Source organism: Crotalus tigris, unplaced genomic scaffold (genome assembly GCF_016545835.1).
Source record: "Crotalus tigris isolate CLP2741 ecotype Arizona unplaced genomic scaffold, ASM1654583v1 scf7180000017551.9496454, whole genome shotgun sequence".
NCBI lineage: Eukaryota > Metazoa > Chordata > Lepidosauria > Squamata > Viperidae > Crotalus > Crotalus tigris.
This window is the reverse complement of record NW_024096469.1, coordinates 16,592-33,812: the sequence shown is the minus strand read 5'-3', so window position 1 is coordinate 33,812 and position 17,221 is coordinate 16,592. Positions and strand designations below refer to the sequence as shown.

The following is a 17,221-nucleotide window of genomic DNA, read 5'->3' as shown; positions in this document are numbered from 1 at the left end:
AGTAGGCGGAGCTCTCACACTTTGTGTACGTGATCAGGAAGGTGGAACCTAAACTTGTCGCTGTGCATGCCGGGCGTTGTAGTTTTTCTATCCCGCTTTCAGCCAGCGACCGAATGGGCATAAAACTACGAATCCCAGAAATTTTAGCGCTGTTATTTGGGGCAATTTTCACGGCGCCTGGAGTTTAATCACACGTGGGAGTGGTAAGATCAGAAAGATCGGATTGACCGAGACGTAATTCCTGGCAGTGTAAACTTGTAACTAGTTTATCTGGGCTTTCATCCAGAGAAATCCAGGGGCGGATTCCGTTTATAAAAAACACCTGAAGAGGAAAGTCCCGGCTAATTCTGATGGATGGGAGATTTTTTTTTAGAGCTCCTGAAAAATAGTTAACAATATAATCGTTTTTATATTTGATTGCTCACGCATACAGAGTAAATACCGTTGTTTCCCCGCCCCAGTATTTTTATTTGCAGCTTCCTATTCAATAGATTGCTTCCAGTCTCTGGTGCTAAAGTTTCAGATCGTTTAGAGCCATGGGGAATGGGATGAATAAGGTAAACTCTGCTTATCTTTGTTTTTTATTTTCGGGGTTGTGCTCGCGTGCGAGGGTTTAGGGGACCCCCCCCCTCCAGGACAGAAGCCTTCCGAGTGCCCCCCCCCCTTTCGGGTCCTTGCTTTGATCAGTACAAAAGGCTATGTTGAGTAACCCTTTGAAGAACATTCTAGATGCTGCAAGGGCTAAACAAATTACAGTAGCGTTTCGTTTGGAAAGCTGGGGTGTTTGCGGAAATCGGACGCGTGTCCGCCTCTCTGCGTGAATGCCATCTACACGTGCAACCAGATCCAATGCCTATAATGTATTCGGAAGTGGCTGGCGCTGAGTTCAGTGGATTTTGATTGCCGTTTACTCCTGCCGCTTCCTAACGGGGTTGCTCAAACAGTATAACTCCCGTTGGTTTCTAAATGGGGCTTACTCGAAGGTCGGTGGATTTAAAAGTTGGAAACCACGCGTTTTGCACCGCCTCTGTTAGAATACCTTGGTTTAGCAGAGAGTGAGAGAAAAATAGTTGTCCTAAAAATAGAAGACAAAAAACGCCCGCCTCGCTCATTAAAACTGCGCCGAGGCCCCCAACGCGCAGCTTAATCGGCAGCTTCGAGGTCTGCATTTTCAAAGTTTAAAGCTCAGCTCCCTTCCTCGGTGACTATTGGCGTCTTTCTCATTTGCATATAAAGCCGGAAATGCTTGTGATCATCAAAGATCTTGCAGCTGGGTTATTCAGCAGCTGGGCGAGGCTGCCTGGGCGCTTTAAATCGCTCGCATACCTCGGGAGCTTTTGCGAGTATTTTGTCTGCCGTTTGCTCTTTGCCAACGATGCTGTGATACGAAAAGGGAGGCCTATTGCCTCGATCTCCACACTCCTCCTATTCCCCCCCCCCTCCAAAATCCATTATTTCCATTTCCATTATTCTGTCTGCTGCTTGGATTGGTGGGAGATGTTTATACGTTTTCATTTTCAGTTATAGTGGAATAACTTGAAGGTAATTTGTGACGGTACTTTTGCACCTCCAGGTAGTCCCTGATTTACAAGGGTTCATTTAATGACTGTTCGAAGTTACAACCGCAATGAAAAAAGAGACTTACGACCTTTTTTCACCCTTAACAATTGTTGCAGCACCCCTCTGGTCACCTGATCAAAATTCAAAGGTTTGACAACTGACTCATATTTATGATGGTTGTAATGTCCCCTGGGGTCATGTGATGACATTTTGTGACCACCTGACAACCTAAGTCAATGGGGAAGCCAGATTCACTTAGCATCCTGTTCCTAACTTACCAGTTGGAATTATTTACTTAACAATTGTAACGAGAAAGGTTGTAAATTCACTTAAGAGCGAATTTTGGAAAGTTTAAAATGGCAGAGGTACCTGAAGGAAGTTGAAGTTATGTTTGAGTTGTAAATCAAAAATAGCATGCTGAAATTGAATCTGGGGATGAATAAAGTCAAAATTAACAGGTATGATACATTCAGAATTTCTAATTCGGGTTTCCACAAGCTATGAAATTTATTGCCAAGAGATCATTTCTATCATTTTAGTCAAAGTGGTTGTGATGCTGAGGTTAATAAGAATTTTTGTGCTATATATTTGGAGATCCCCTAGTTAAGGGGTGTCAAACTACCGGCCCGCAGGCCAGATGTGTCATCCGGAAGCCGTGCCCACCCCATTGCCGGCAATGGCAAAACCGTCCCGATATGTTGCCATGTCTGCCCTAGTTAGAGAAGATTGCTATAAGTCACTCCCCCCCCCCAAAAAAATTTGGTAGCATATACCAGTTGAAGTTTACAAATTGTTTTAAAGAGGGCCTTGTCATGGATTGTGTTATTGCATTCAGTTCTTTAGATAATCACATAATTAGCCTAAGCCACATCAAGACTTTTTAAGGAAGGTGGTGGGATGCAGATGCTATTTCTATTTGCTGATGACTCATAGAATCAGCTCATAGAATCATAGGGCTGAAAGGGATCTTGGAGGTCCCTTTTAGTCCAGCCCTCCTGCCAAGCTGGAGTCCTTATACCATTCCAGACAAATGGTTGTCCAATCTTGAGATGGAGCACCCACAACTCTGGGAGGCAAGCTGTACTGTACTATTGGCAAATTCTTTGACTGTCAGGAAAGTCCTCCTTATTTCCAGGTTGAATCTCCCTCTGACAAGCTTCCACCCACTGCTTCTTGTCTTCTCCTCAGATTCTATGGAGAATAAATCAGTGTCCTGTGACAGCCTGTCAAGTATTGGAAGACTGCTGTCATGTCTTCTCTGAGCCTTCTCTTCATTAGGTTAAACATACCTAGTGCCCTTAGCCGTTCATTGTATGATTTAGCTTCCAAATCCCTTATCTTTGTTGCTCTTCTCTGCATTCTTTCTAGGGCCTCAGCATCTTTTCTGAATCATGGTGACCAGAACTGGATGCACTATTCCAAGGGTAGTCTCACCAGTGCAGTATAAAGCAGTATTATCAGGTCCCGTAATCTTGATGCTATCCCTTTGTTGAGGCAGCTTAGAATTGCATTAGCTCTTTTGACAGCTGCCGTACGCTGCTGAGTCATATTTACCTCCTATTCTATAACTATGCATTTGGTTTTTCCTGCCTAAGTGCAGGACCTTACATTTCTCACCACTGAATTGCATCTGTTTGGATAGGGCCCAATGCTCGAATGTGTCAAGATTCAGAAGAATCTTGAGTCTCCTCCAATGTGTTGGCTTGTCGTCGTCCCCCCGCCCCAAAAACAAAACAAAAAAAGCATTGCTAGGAGAACCATTAACTTGCAGAGTTGATCTTTTGGGCCAATGCATCAGGTTTTTTTTCTGAGAGGAGATGCAATGCTTAGCTCCCAAGAAAAGAGTCTGGCCACAAACAGCGTTTCTGACTTGTCTGTTTTAAGGCTTTTTAAAGCGTTGGTTGCATTTGTAGGTTTCCACAACTAAAAAATGTGTTGCATGTTTCCTATAACCTTAAATGTTCATATAAATCCGGATTGTTTACTTATAACTTATTATTCATTGTGTATAAGCACCATCACTTTTTCTGTTGTTTTTTTAAATTTCGTTCACTTAAGTTTTTGGTTTTTTTTAATTGTCCTTTTTATTAGTTTATAATATAAAATACAAAAATACAAAAACAATAGGAAAAATAGGGGAGGGAAAAGAGAAGGGAAGAGTGCAGAAAAGAAGGGAAAAAGAAAGAAAAGGCGTTGACTTCTATTCCCTTTGGTGCAGTAGAATAAGATACTAACATCAAACCTCAACTTTTTACTTTTACCTAAATAGTATAAACTAGCCATTTACTTATTAGATAGATTTGTTGATATAGAAATGGCACTATCACTTTTTAAAATTATATATCATGTAATCATAGATTAGCTAATTTGTAAACATAATTATCCTATCTGGATCTTCAAGATCAGAAAACAGCTGTTTTGGATTTTCCGTGCTTCTCTAGTATCAGTTTTATTGATTGATTGCTTTGCTTTCCATTCAGTTGTGTCCAGTTTTTGGAGATTGCCTGCAACATTTCCTGCAGTTTCCTTGGCAAGGTTTTTCATAAGTGGTTTGCCATTGCTTCCTTCCTAAGACTAAGAGAAAAGGCCTGGCCTAAAGCAGGATTAAAACTCACAGCCTCCCATTTTCTAGCCTGATGTCTTAACTCCACTATACCAAGTGACCCTCACAGGATATCATATTTAATAATGGCCTTTGTCTTTAAAAATGGGTTTATCTCTTATATTTGAGCTTTAGATTTTATTCATTTTATGAAATTCCCAATATTTGTACAACAGAATTTATAATAGCTAGTGGTGCAGGCTTATGAAGGTGAAATCCTGCACATACTATTCATTTCATGTTTATCAACATAGATATTGACAAAGTACAGAAATAATGTAACTGATTTGACTGTAAGGTTGGGTAGAAGGTGAATGCCTGCTCTAGAACTAAATGCACAAATTTTAGAAATGAGGTTTGAGATACATATCTGCAAATAAGTAGAATGGAGAGATTTTCAAGAAACCATTCATTGTTCTAAATTTCAACATGTCCATGCAATTGTAACTTTATTAGCCTATAAGGTTTGGAGAGGAAACAGGGAGTAGCTTGAATGTCTATTGTTGTTTAAGCTGTGTTTAAGCTCAGTTGTGATGACTTCATTGCAAGGTGTGAGGGGGGGGCACAATAAGGGAAGTGGGTGTGACCATAACAAACCCCATCCACTTTACACTTTGATACTTCCCTTTGTAATACATGGGCCGTCTTGGCACAAGAACAAAGGATAGGTTGTAGCAGTTGCCCTATTGTATTCAGGGTCAACTTGGAATGAGTAAAGGAAGTTCCTTGCTGAGTGAGGGGGCTTGGCCATATTTTTATTCAATGACAGTAGCTAGAGCAAAACTCTGTTTGGCACTAAAACAGCATGCAAACATCTAATGAAAATCAAGTGCTAAAACTGCAAATTTATATGCCTCTGGATCTGATCTGACCTTCATAAATTGCCTTAGTTGGTCAACTGAGTCTATCCTTTGGTTAAAGCTATATATGGTTTGGACAAGAAAAATCTGCTGGAGGGATTACTTCAATTTTCAAAACTCCCTTTGTTCTTAAGCCGGGGAGGCTTACTTCCTTCCCCTTACTGACCAGGACCAACCCCCAGAGCTTGCAAACAGCTGCTGTTGCCACAGTTGGTGCTTGGATCATCTGGCTATTGTTTGTTCCTGTCTGACCAATTGGTAATGCCACCCAAGGTAGCATGTCCGCTCTTGGAACCTACATAGAGTGGAATGAGAGACATTCACTCCACATTCTTCCCTCTTCTCTCTTCTCTCTCTCTCTCTCTCTCTCTCTCTCTCTCTCTCTCTCTTTTTGTCTCCAGGTTGTTTTTCTTTTTGCCTTATTTTAGATTAGACGCTCTTTAGCATCATAGGCTCGGCTGGATTGCTTCCTGCTTATTCTAGAGGATGGTGTAGCTCAGTGGTTCTTAACTTGGGCGATATTGCCCCCCAGGGGGCGATTTCATTTTTCAGGGGGGCGATGGAACGAAAAGGAGCGACACGGGGGCAAAGGAACAAAAAGGGGACGATATGGGGGCGATGGAGCAAGAAGTTTTGGGGACACTTTTGAGACTTTTTCGTACAGTGAATCGCTGTATATCTGTCGTACAAAAACATCAGATCACTCGCTATTAGTGGATTGAATTATGTTTTCAAATGTTCCTCCAGCTAGCTTCAGTACAGAACACCGTACATATGTGAAGATGCATCGCTTATCTTCATGCGCGTTGCGCAGCAGCCTCTACCCATACAGTGGCGCGCCATTGGCCAGAATATGGGAGATATGGGGAAAAGACTGGAAATAAATTATTTGCATCAATATGTCCTGATGACAGTTTTAAAGAAAACAAAAAAAGTGTTTGCATAAATTGAAGAATTATTTCCTATGTTGTGATTGAGGTTATGTTGGGGGAGGGGGGCGATGACAACTTCCTCATTGGCTCAAGGGGGCGATTCGTTCAAAAAGGTTAAGAACCACTGGTGTAGCTCATCTTGCCCACTAAGATGCTATAAAGTAAGAGGCAACCTGGTGTCTTCCCTTTGGCTTACATGGGCCAGTCTTGGCACAAAAACAGTGGCCAGGTTTTGCACTGCAGCTTCTTCCATAAACCAAGAGCAATGGGGCTTCAGAGCAAGCATTGACTTGGGGCCATTTTATGCTACCATATGCCAAAATGTGATATATTACTTGAGTTACTGTCATTTCCCGGTTGACATATATATATATATATATAAATATTTATTAGTTATTTTATTCATGTGTCATTTCTCTCTTCAAACTAACTCAACGTTCTCTGTTTTTTTCCTCTTGCCATTCTGAGCTGGGCATCGTCTTATCAGAGTGAAGGCTGATTCATGGCTTCCAGACAAAATCAGCCTCTTCTATTTTCTAAATTTTCCTAGTGGCAGTGTTTACTTATGAACAGGCTTTAAATTATATTATGAGAGCACATTATAAGACATTTCCCGCTTTGATTGTAATGTAAAAGCAGGAAATACGTACATACATACCACCCAAATTATTATACTTAAAAGACGTAAGCGTTCTTCCATACATCATCATTTTCATTTCCTGAACCCTCACCAAAAACATTTTGAAACTCAATTGCAATATTGAGAATAAGTGAAAATTACTGTGCCACCTTAAACTGTTGTGGGTCCCGCAGCAGCAGAAACCCTCACCCACATTCCTTTTGAGGAAGAAAAGAAAGAAAACAACTGAATAGTTTATGACTTTTTCATTGTTTTCATGATGGAGAACATACAAAACTCTTGTTCATGTTGTTGCTATTCATCTTGTGTGAAAGGAAGCTGCAGAGGTCTCAAGTTAGCATTACTCTTGCAAGACCTTAAACCCAGGAATTGGAAAAGGGGGTTAGTGTAGCAAAAAAAAATCCTCTTCAGTGGAAGGAACATCTCAAGTAATAGCAGAATCCTTTTTAATCTTAGTTCCCCTGGCCATATTTCCCAGTGAAGTAAATCATTCAAACCTCTGAATAAAATCAAGTTTGAAATGTGAACTCTCTACACTGCATAATTGCACAGGGTGCTTTCTAATACCCCATCTTACATTTGCTTAAAAAATTATCTGGGCAGGTAGGCACACATCCAAGCAAGCATTCATGGTTTTTATTTTCCAAGAATTTCTGTGTCACGTATTCTTTGCAATTAAATTGATACGAGAAATTAGTGCTTTGTTTTTCAATATTCTACAACTATCTTTAAAAAAAAAAAAGTCAGTTGGGGCAAGGACCCTGGCAGGGTTAAATAATGGTGGACTTGTAGTGTATTAATTTTTTTTAGTTTGATTTGATAATGTGCCACCTAGTCAGTGCTAACTCTTAGCAACCACCTAGATAGATCTTCAGTTTGATCAGTCTCTGACTTGGCTAATCCTGTTTTTCTTTGGTAATACAGAGATACACAAGAGCTCAGAAGTCCTACTGCAAAATCTAGAATAATGTTCTTGCTGCAGAATAATTGTACCTGCTTTGTGATCACATTATTTTTATCCTTTCTATTGGATTGGGACAGCCTCCTCCCCCTGGTCCCCCCCCCCATATTTGGGCTACCCTGTCATTATTGCACTTTCAAAGAGCCTTGGAATTCTCGATCTCCAGGAAGATATATGGGGACACTTGAAGATCTTGCTGTCTATTAAAGGATGTTGTCAGGTTAGAGTTAAGTTAAGTTAAGTGTGGATTGTTCATTTTTTAATGTTATGTTTATTATCTGTGAGCTGCTTGGATTCTTCAGAAGTGGAATTGCAAACAAGATGAAGTAATAAATACCTCTGATGAACTTTGTCAGTATTGTTATGAATGTCAGTATTAAACAGTAACATTGTTTAATGAAGTGGAAACTGTCATTCATCTAGAATTCTGAGATATCATAGTTGGTCATGCTGGCTTGGGTTTCTGGGAGTTGTTGTTCTGCTACAGCTGAAGCACTACTAGGATCGCAACTTTGTAAAGGGATGTATTATTGGCCTTTACTACATTATACTCCTAGGGCAGAGTTTCCCAACCCTTCTAGCTTTGTGGACCAGCGGTGGGGAGAGGGGGATGGTTCAGCAAGTGGTGGGCAAGCACATGTGGCCACAATTCACCCAAATGGGGTTCATCTGCTTGGCCACTGCTCACACAAGTGAGGATGCACACACATACATTTGCCCACCACTTCCGTAGCCTGGTTCCAAACAGCTCAAGGCCTGGTAGTGGGCCACGGCCCAGCGGTTGGGCATCACTATCATAGGGTAATTACTATGTTTGGTTGTCCATGTCTGTAATTTCCATATCTGCTCATTAGGATTGGATCGATAGGAAAATAGTTATCTACTAGAAATACGATTCTGTCTAATGTTTTTTATTATAGGATAAGGAGAAATTAGGAATCTTTTCATAATATCTAGCTCTAATGCACTTGACTATGGGGATACAGAAGTCGTGCTATGGATGTATTAAAATACATTGATATTGCTCATTTAATCTAAAGTGATATCTGGTTATTCCTGTAACTGTTGGAACTATCACCCACATGTTAATATCTGCGTATGCATATTATTATTATTAATCATCACAGAGTCAGCCAGATGTTCAGTCTGGGTTTGGCGGTTTTGTCTATCTATTCAGTCCTTACCAAGGACTTGGGATAGGAAGATGTGGGTGTTTGATGGTATTACAGATATTATTGCAGGATGAAGGCTGTTCCCAGTAAAGCTGCCTTTTGCAATTGACTGATGGCAAATTTTTCAAGGGCAGGGGTATTCAAGTGGCGCTCCAGTTGTTTTGGGATTGCACCCAAGGCATCTATTACTATTGGTACTACCCTTGCTTGCCTTTGCCATAGTCATTCTATTTCTATTTGTAGGTCTTTGTATTTTGTTATCTTCTCCACTTCTTTTCTTCTATCCTGCTGTCTCCAGGCACTGCCATGTCCACTATCCAGACTTCTTTGCCTTTCTTATCGACAAATGTTAACTCTGGGGTGTTATGTGACAGGTGCCTGTTTGTTTGAGTTCTAAAGTCCCAGAACAATTTAACTTCTTCATTTTATATGACTTTCTCTATTTTATGGTCCCACCAGTTCTTGCTTGTAGGCAAATGATATTTCTTGCAGATGTTCCAATGCACCATTGTTGCTGCTTCGTCATGCTGCTGCTTGTAGTTAGTCTGTGCAGTCTTCTTGCAGCAGCTTACCAGTTAGTGCATTGTTTCTTCAGTCCTCTCCTCCTCCTCCTCCTCCTCCTCCTCCTCCTCCTCCTCCTCCTCCTCCTCCTCCTCCTCCTCCTCATTGTGGGGTGCTAGTCTGCAAGCATCCTATGTCATGAGAATGTGGGAACAACCCCCAAAGTAAGCCATGCTCAACAAAGAATGGCAAGGATGTGGTAAAGGAATTTAGCATTGGTAACGAGTTCCTTAAAAAAAAGTCTATCCTAAATATTTTAGCAGTGTTTTATTTTAACAATATGACGGGACCAGTCTTTCTTAGAGGTGTTTTCGTGGTAGCAGAAATGACAGCTATGATGGCTAAATGTCTCTATGTTATGATTTGTAAATAAACAGGCCATTAGGTGCTTGCTGGCTTCCTCAGAGAGAAATTTATAATAGTAGCCGACAATTCTAGGACCTATTCTGCTAGCAGTTTAGTAGCTGTTAAAGAAAAACAACAACAGTAAAACCAAAGAAAATCTCCTACTGCTTTAAGAGGCATTTGCCACTTGTCCTGATTTATCACAATCTACAAGGCATAGTATTCCAGGCAAATGTCGTACCTCAGATATCCTGTACGGGGTGCATTCCTGAAATGATAAACAAGTTTCCTGCCTCCTTCTTTCCCATTGTCAAAGGAGCCGAACTAGGAAAGATCATGATTGGCAAGCTAAATTTTGACAGTGGATTTTGTGGAAACAAGTAGGCTTTTTGGTATGTTGGGTTAAAAAAGGAGAGATCTCTGCAAAGCTGATGGTCTTTTTTTTTTTTTTTTTTGGTCCTTGGTTTCCCTTTGAGTTCAGGCTTTTCCATGCCTGCCAACATTTCAGAATCAGAAATAGGAGCGTGGTAACCTCTAGGCAAGATGAGCAGCATTCAAGTCTAATAAATAAATTCATTGTACCTTGGGCACACCTTTCAACGTTATTTTGGGTGATCTTCCTAAGCAGCACCCAGCATACTAGACATCCAGATGGTATAAATGTTCCTTGACTTAACAGCCATTCCTTTAGTGCAGTGTTTCTCAACCTTGACAATTTTAAGGCATGTGGACTTCAACTCCCAGAATTCCACAGCCAGCAATGCTGGCTGTGGAATTCTGGGAGTTGAAGTCCACATGCCTTAAAATTGTCAAGGTTGAGAAACACTGCTTTAGTGACTGTTTGAAGTTACAGTGGCACAGAAAAAAGTGACTTATGACTGTTGCAGCATCCCATGATCACATGATCAAAATTTGGACACTTGGTAAGTGGCGTGTATTTATGACAATAGCACTACCCCAGGGTCATGTGATCATGATTTGTAATCTTCCCAATCGGCTTCCAACAAGCTGAGTCAATGGGGGAAAGGGGGGAAGCCACGTTCAATTTCTTACTAATTTAACCATTGCAGTGATTCACTAACAACTGTGGCAAGAAAGGTTACAGAATAGGGCAAAATTCACTTAACAAGTATCTCGCTTCGCATTGGAAATTTTGGGCTCCATTGTGGTCATAAGTCAAGGACTACCTATATTTTGGGGGAAATTGGAAGCACTCTACTATTGACTCACATCATGGATTGCAACCTTCTGGGCCTCATTTAGAATTGTGTGAGTGTGTTATGAACTTCAATGAGGCAATTTCTCTTTTCACAAAATGGCTGCTATGGTGGGTAAGACCAAGAATAAAACTGGTAAGGTAGCTCCCACCCATCTCTGCTTGTCTTGTTCTAAGAATTCTTAAGCTGTACAGAGTCCAGAAATATACAAGCAAACCAATTTAGAAATAACATATGTCAGTTTAGAGGCAGAGCAATTAATCTTCTAACTGTTGAACTCTGAGCTATAAATATTATCTTCTATTGGTAATTTTCTAACCCTCAGATGCTTTGGCCTATAGAACACCTAGAGGGAACCAGATTGTATACCCATGTTTGGAGTATTATTTCTTCTTACTGTTCTTAAATTATGGGACATTGTAATTGAAAGGTGCAAACATGCCACTGTAAAACAGTGTGGGAATGTGACAAGAAATAGCACGTAAACCTTACTGTGCTTGAGTGGTGTTATGTTCCCCTCTGTATGCAAATTGAACTGCGTCATACCATATTACCACAAAAGATTGACATTTGATATTATTTTTTTCCTCTCACAGATACTTCCTGGTTTGTTCCTTGGAAATTTTAAAGGTAAGATGAATTTTATTAGCAGCTATTGCAAAGTACTCTGCATTGCATCCCCAACATTGTCCCCTTAGAGGTTTTGCTTAATGCTCCCAAGGAACAGTGGCTCAGATTGACTTATTTGAAAGAAATATGAGTGCCCTTCTGATCAATTTTTCAAGCAGTTTTAAATAACAAATATAAAATTAAAAACAATCTTAGCTTCAAGGGCTAATATCCTATAGTAGGGGATCTCCAAACTTGGCAACTTTAAAACTTCTAGACTTCATCTCCCAGATTTCGCCAACCAGCATGGCTGGCTGAGGAATTCTGGGAATTGAAGTCCACAAGTCATAAAGTTGTTAAGTTTGGAGATACCTATTCTATAGGCAAAAATCTGATTTTGTTAAAAATTCAAACCTTTATGGTCTGCGTTCAGTACAGCGGATCTTCCTTAGAAGGGAGAATTGGACCAGAGAAATGCCATTTGCTCCACCTTATCTAAAGCGCTTGCTGATCTTACTTTCTTTTCAAAATAGATCCATTATTATTGCAGCTACTCTCTTCTCCTTAACTTTTATTTTCCTAGGGGATGTTTGGCACTTCCAGGCTGTTCCCTCCCCTGCCAAATATTTCACACTGAGTTCCAGAACTTGAAAAATCTAAATAGGTAGAAACCCATGTCCCTGTTAGCTCATTTGAACATTGTACCATCACAAAAGTCATGTAAGAAAGAAAATAATTTCACTTTATAGTTTCCATTAAACTTTAGTTTCATAGTTAAAAGGAGAACATCATATCAGTTTCATTTCTTCTGTGAATATTAGAAACAGTGGCCAGAAAATGAATCCTGCCCAGCCTTGATTTCACATGCTGTTTTTTCATTTTCTCCAGCCATCACTGAGGAATGCAGCCTTTTTAATATATAATAAAGTGACCAACTTTTTTACAATGAAAAGGAGGACACAAATAAATTGAAGAAAAAATATCATAAATAAAAGAAACATTTTATTCATTGCAACAATAATACAGACAACTTGCATGTGCAAAGTTTGCCAGCCGGGTGTTTTGGCGCGCTCAGCAGCAATTCCTATTGGCTTTCGAAAACCAATAGCGGGAAGTAGCACAGCTCATGCAAAAGTTGAAAAAAAAAACCATCAAAAAAAGGTGCCAGAACGCCATTCTGAGCGTTCTATGAGAAAAAAAAAAGCCCTGCAGATTAGTCTTCAAATATTGAAAAGGAGGACATGTAGGAGGACACTTTTTGAGGGAGAACAGAACTTACAAAAGGAGGACTGTCCTCCCTAAAGGAGGATGGTTGGTCACCTTATCTATGACCTCTGGACAAAGTGTGGTTAATTTTAAATATCATTTACTCGAGTAAAACCACTTCGAACTTTGGCTTATGAAGCTAGTTTGTTTAATTGGCCATATTTAATATTCCTCGTGGTTTAGGGTTTTGACAGGCCCTCTCATCCAGGCCTGACTGAAAATAGAAGCGAAAGCTGCAGGAGAAGGTGAAGGGACCAAAACTACTTTAATTCAGTTAAGTTGTGGTTTCATAATTTGAACCAGTCTGGTATGCTTCGTTTGTCTCTTAAAAGATGAAATATAGAAGTGTTTTCCATTTGCTTCAGCATTCCCCTTTCGATTTTGAGACAAAAATGAAATGACAGACCCCTTTTGCTGAAAAATTGTTCACTGTTATGTCAGAGAAATGGTGTGCTAGAACAGCAGACCTTTGAAGGTTAACCACATAAGGAAGAGAAGACAGAATTGTAGGCTGTTACTTTGAAAAGCACAATTCCATGCTGCTAAACCATGCCTCTCAAGTCGGGTGAGAGAGTGCACCATTTCTGATCAGACTTTGACAACTGTGTTCCTGTTTCATCAGAAACTCCCCAATGCATTACATTTTATATGAATGACATCAGAATGATTAACACAACTGCTAAATCATGGCCTTCTCTCTGGTTAAGAATACTGCCTAGATGTTTGATGGAGTATAAAAAATAGAATAGAAAATAACCTGAATGACCACTTTTCTAAAGCTAAAAAAACTGCATCAAATGGGAGATAGGTAACCTGGATTTATTAACAGAGGGGATGCAGGTTTGTATCTGTAAGAAACAGATAGTGGATTGGTGCACACAATCTCCTCTGAAACTTAGTAGAATAATACTGTGAAGAAATTTGCTTTGCAATACAAGCTTAAAGTCAGAGGCACCCAATGTGATGAAACCAAGACCTGGTATCTGTTTCCCAATTTGGTTTTTTAAAACCTTTCCTTCTGTAGTTAGTGAAGACCAAAATATAGCTTAACTTTTTTTTTAAAGTGTTTATGGCTATAGCAAAAGTCAGAAGATCTCCAGTCTTGCTGTTTGTGTTGTGTAAAACGGTCCTTGAGATACTCTAAGCCATTCCTATAGGGGTAATACATAAATAACTTGAAAGTAAAGATAAAAGTATTTTTGTGGTTCCCCCAGTAGCCAATATATGGAAATATTATTTGTTTTATCAACTCAATATTATATAACAGGATTAACATAATTTCTTATTGAATATCAATATTAATATTCCACATGGATATCTATATGAAAGGGAAGATTATTCTTAATGTTTAAATTAAATATACAGAGGATGCTCAAGTTACATATATTGAACTGGAAGTAGGGTTAAAATACTTTCTCTCCCATTACCTGGAGCTTGTTATGGTCTGAAAATAATTCAATCTCAACATGATAGTGTAGCTTTGTGTCTGACAATCTACTAGTTCTCGATTGATAACCATTCATTCAACAATTTCAAGTTATGAGAGCCTTGGAAAAAGTGACTTGGCACCCATCTTCAGAGTTACAACCGTCGTACCACCCATGCAATCACATGATTGCAATTTGGGCACTTGGCAGCCAGCTTGCATTTATAATGATAGCAGCATCTTGCAGTCACGTGATCACGGTTTGTGACTTTCTCAGCCAGCTTTCAACAAGCAATGTCAATTGGAGAAGCCAGATTTACTCAATGCAGGGGTCCTCAAATTTGGCCACTTTAAGACTTGTGGACTTCAACTCCCAGAATTCCCCAGCCAGCCATGCTGTGATTCATTTAATAATGAGCCTTGGTGGCAAAGTGGTTGGAATGCAGTATTGCGGGCTAACTCTGCTCACTTTGCCAGGAGTTCAATTGCTTTGATCCTGACTGGCTCAAGGTTGACTCAGCCTTCCATCTTTCCAAGGTCGGTAAAATAAACCCAGGTTGTTGGGGGGCAATATGTGCTGACTCTGTAAACCACTTAACAGAGGGCTGTAAAGCACTGTGAAGCGGTATATAAGTCTAAGTGCTATTGCTATTAATATTCATGGGTAAAATGCAATAAAATCAGATCTGGTCACGTAATGACTCAGTAATGACTGCGTCACTTAGTGACCAACATTCTGGACCCAACTGTGGTTGTAAGTCAAGAATTATCTGTATTCCATTTTTGATTTGGATGGGTCACACCTGAGCAGAACTTTCTCTATTTTGGAATCTTCTTGAAGAGCTTTTGCTCAAGGAACAACCAGCTGTGGCTAAAAGGCCTTTTGCTCAGCTCCATCCTGGTGCCAGTTGCAGCTTTTTCCAGCTCAGAAAACTTTGTTTATGATTATTCAGTCCTTAGTCATTTTTTCTTTGGATTCTGCAGTGTGCTGCCTGTAGGCTTGTCTTTGAAGACTATCTGGAAGTTCTAGCTGCCCCAGAATGCATCAGCTTGGACATTTATGAATACCAATATTTTGCCCATATAATACAGTTGCTTCAGTTAGTTTCTATGCGCAATTCAAAATACTACTGGTCATCTTAAATCTCCTCTTAGCTTGGGTTCTGGGTATCTTTGGGAATGTCCAGTCTATTATATCTTTCTAGTAAGAGCTGGAAACTGTGAAAGCTCTCTCTGACTTCCTGCCTAGAGAGAGTTCTATCTGCAGGGACCTTGGGCCTTCTCTGTAACTCTGTCACACGCTATTCTATAATGTTCCCCTGAAGACCAAGCCAGCCCCATTCCTTTTGAGCTTTCAAAGCAGTCAAGATTTCCAGCAAGTCTTTGGGACCTAATGTGTAAAATGGATCCTCCTAGGAGGAACGGTGGCAGTTCCAGGGGAATTCTGGCAGTTAAGAGTCCATACATTTTTAAATTGCTGGGGTTGAGAAATACTGCCCTAAAATATTGCAGGGGAAATTTTCCAATTTCTTTAGAATTAATATTGACACAGCTTGTTTGTTTGTTTGTTTTTTGCTCCTATAGCTACACCAGGCAAGCTATTAAGCTGATTATTAATCCAGATTTATTTTCTCCTCATGACATAAAATTCACATGATACTAATTTTGAAAATAAGTGCTACTTTTAAAAAATAAAAAATTAAAACGATTAATCAGATTATTTTGTTTCAAGGATTACATGATCATCAGCAAGTTGTTTTGTGCTAGTTTAGTGTTCGTAATGGGAGAAGCCTGGGAGTTTCCCTTTTGCAGAATTTTTTTTCCTCTGACTATCTATGTTTAAGCAGCTTTTTCTATTGTAGAGAAGTGTGATGAAGGGATAAGCTATTGAATGTACTTGTTCAATTAACTGTAAATAGTTTGCAAATAAGTATATGAAATTCAAAACATTTCAGGTAACTTTAATAATGCTAGAATCCAACTACATCATGGTGGCAAACTTTATAATAAATCATGTTTTCTGATTCGATTAATTTCATGGAATCAAAAAATCAAAACGCCTCTAAATTATATTTTGAGTTCATCTTCCATGACCTTAATGGGTTAGTATGATTCTTCCATATTTTACTTTCATAAAAACCCAAAGTGGTAGGTTACACTAGAGAAAGGCATCTCAATGTTTTTTGGATGCTTGTAAGAAGCAAGATAAGTGCAGCTGATAATTTTATTTCCTTGTCTCCTCTTTGTTACAGATGCTCGTGACACCGAACAACTAAAACAGAATAACATTACACACATTCTTTCAATCCATGACAGTGCTCGGCCCATGTTGGAGGTAGGGTAAGAAACTTACCAAACTTAAACCAATGTGGTTTCAGTAGGAATAAGCAGGCAAATGCTATTTTAGCATTAGTACAATATTGACTTAGGACTATTTCTGTAAAGGGCTATGGATAAGAGGAAGGAGGAAGTTGTCAACAATGATGTATAGATGCAGGGAAGGGGCTTTTTCTCAAGAACTCTGATTATCATTTTTCCATTAATCTGCTCAAATGAATCTAATGTCATAATCACGTCACGATAAGTCAGTGTCATCTAACTTCCATGTGATTTAACCAGTGTTGATTGTAACTGTACTTCTGGATTTCTGATTATCATCAAATTGGGCTACAAATGGCAATGTGTATTCCTCCAGACATTGAACCTCAGCTACTGTCAGCTTTTGCGAGTATGGCCGATGGTAAAGAATGATAGAAGTTGTAGTTCTAAATAATAATGTGGCCCATTTCTTGGGGTTCTGTTCAAAAAATAATTAGATCCTATAAACAATGAAACTTTGTTCATTTCAACTTTCAAGATTGAAGATATGTCTGTTTTATTGCATAGTCAAAAAATTAATGGGAATGTTACTCTATGTATATCCTGTAATTAAAACTTGTCAAGTGAGCTTCCTATTTTGAAAATCATGATGCAAGGATTTTATTTTATATATATAATATATATATATATATATATATATATATATATAAAATAAAATCCTTGCATCATGATTTTCAAAATAGGAAGCTCA

At 39.3% G+C, this 17,221-nt stretch overlaps 1 long non-coding RNA gene across 1 annotated transcript; it reads left to right on the top strand.

The window, feature by feature from the left end:
- Positions 1-218: 218 nt before the first annotated feature.
- On the top strand, positions 219-16,956 carry LOC120307558. The gene is made up of 3 exons (XR_005556576.1): positions 219-557; positions 11,447-11,480; positions 16,404-16,956. It is a non-coding gene; the product is annotated as an uncharacterized LOC120307558 (long non-coding RNA).
- The last annotated feature ends 265 nt before the right edge of the window (positions 16,957-17,221 follow it).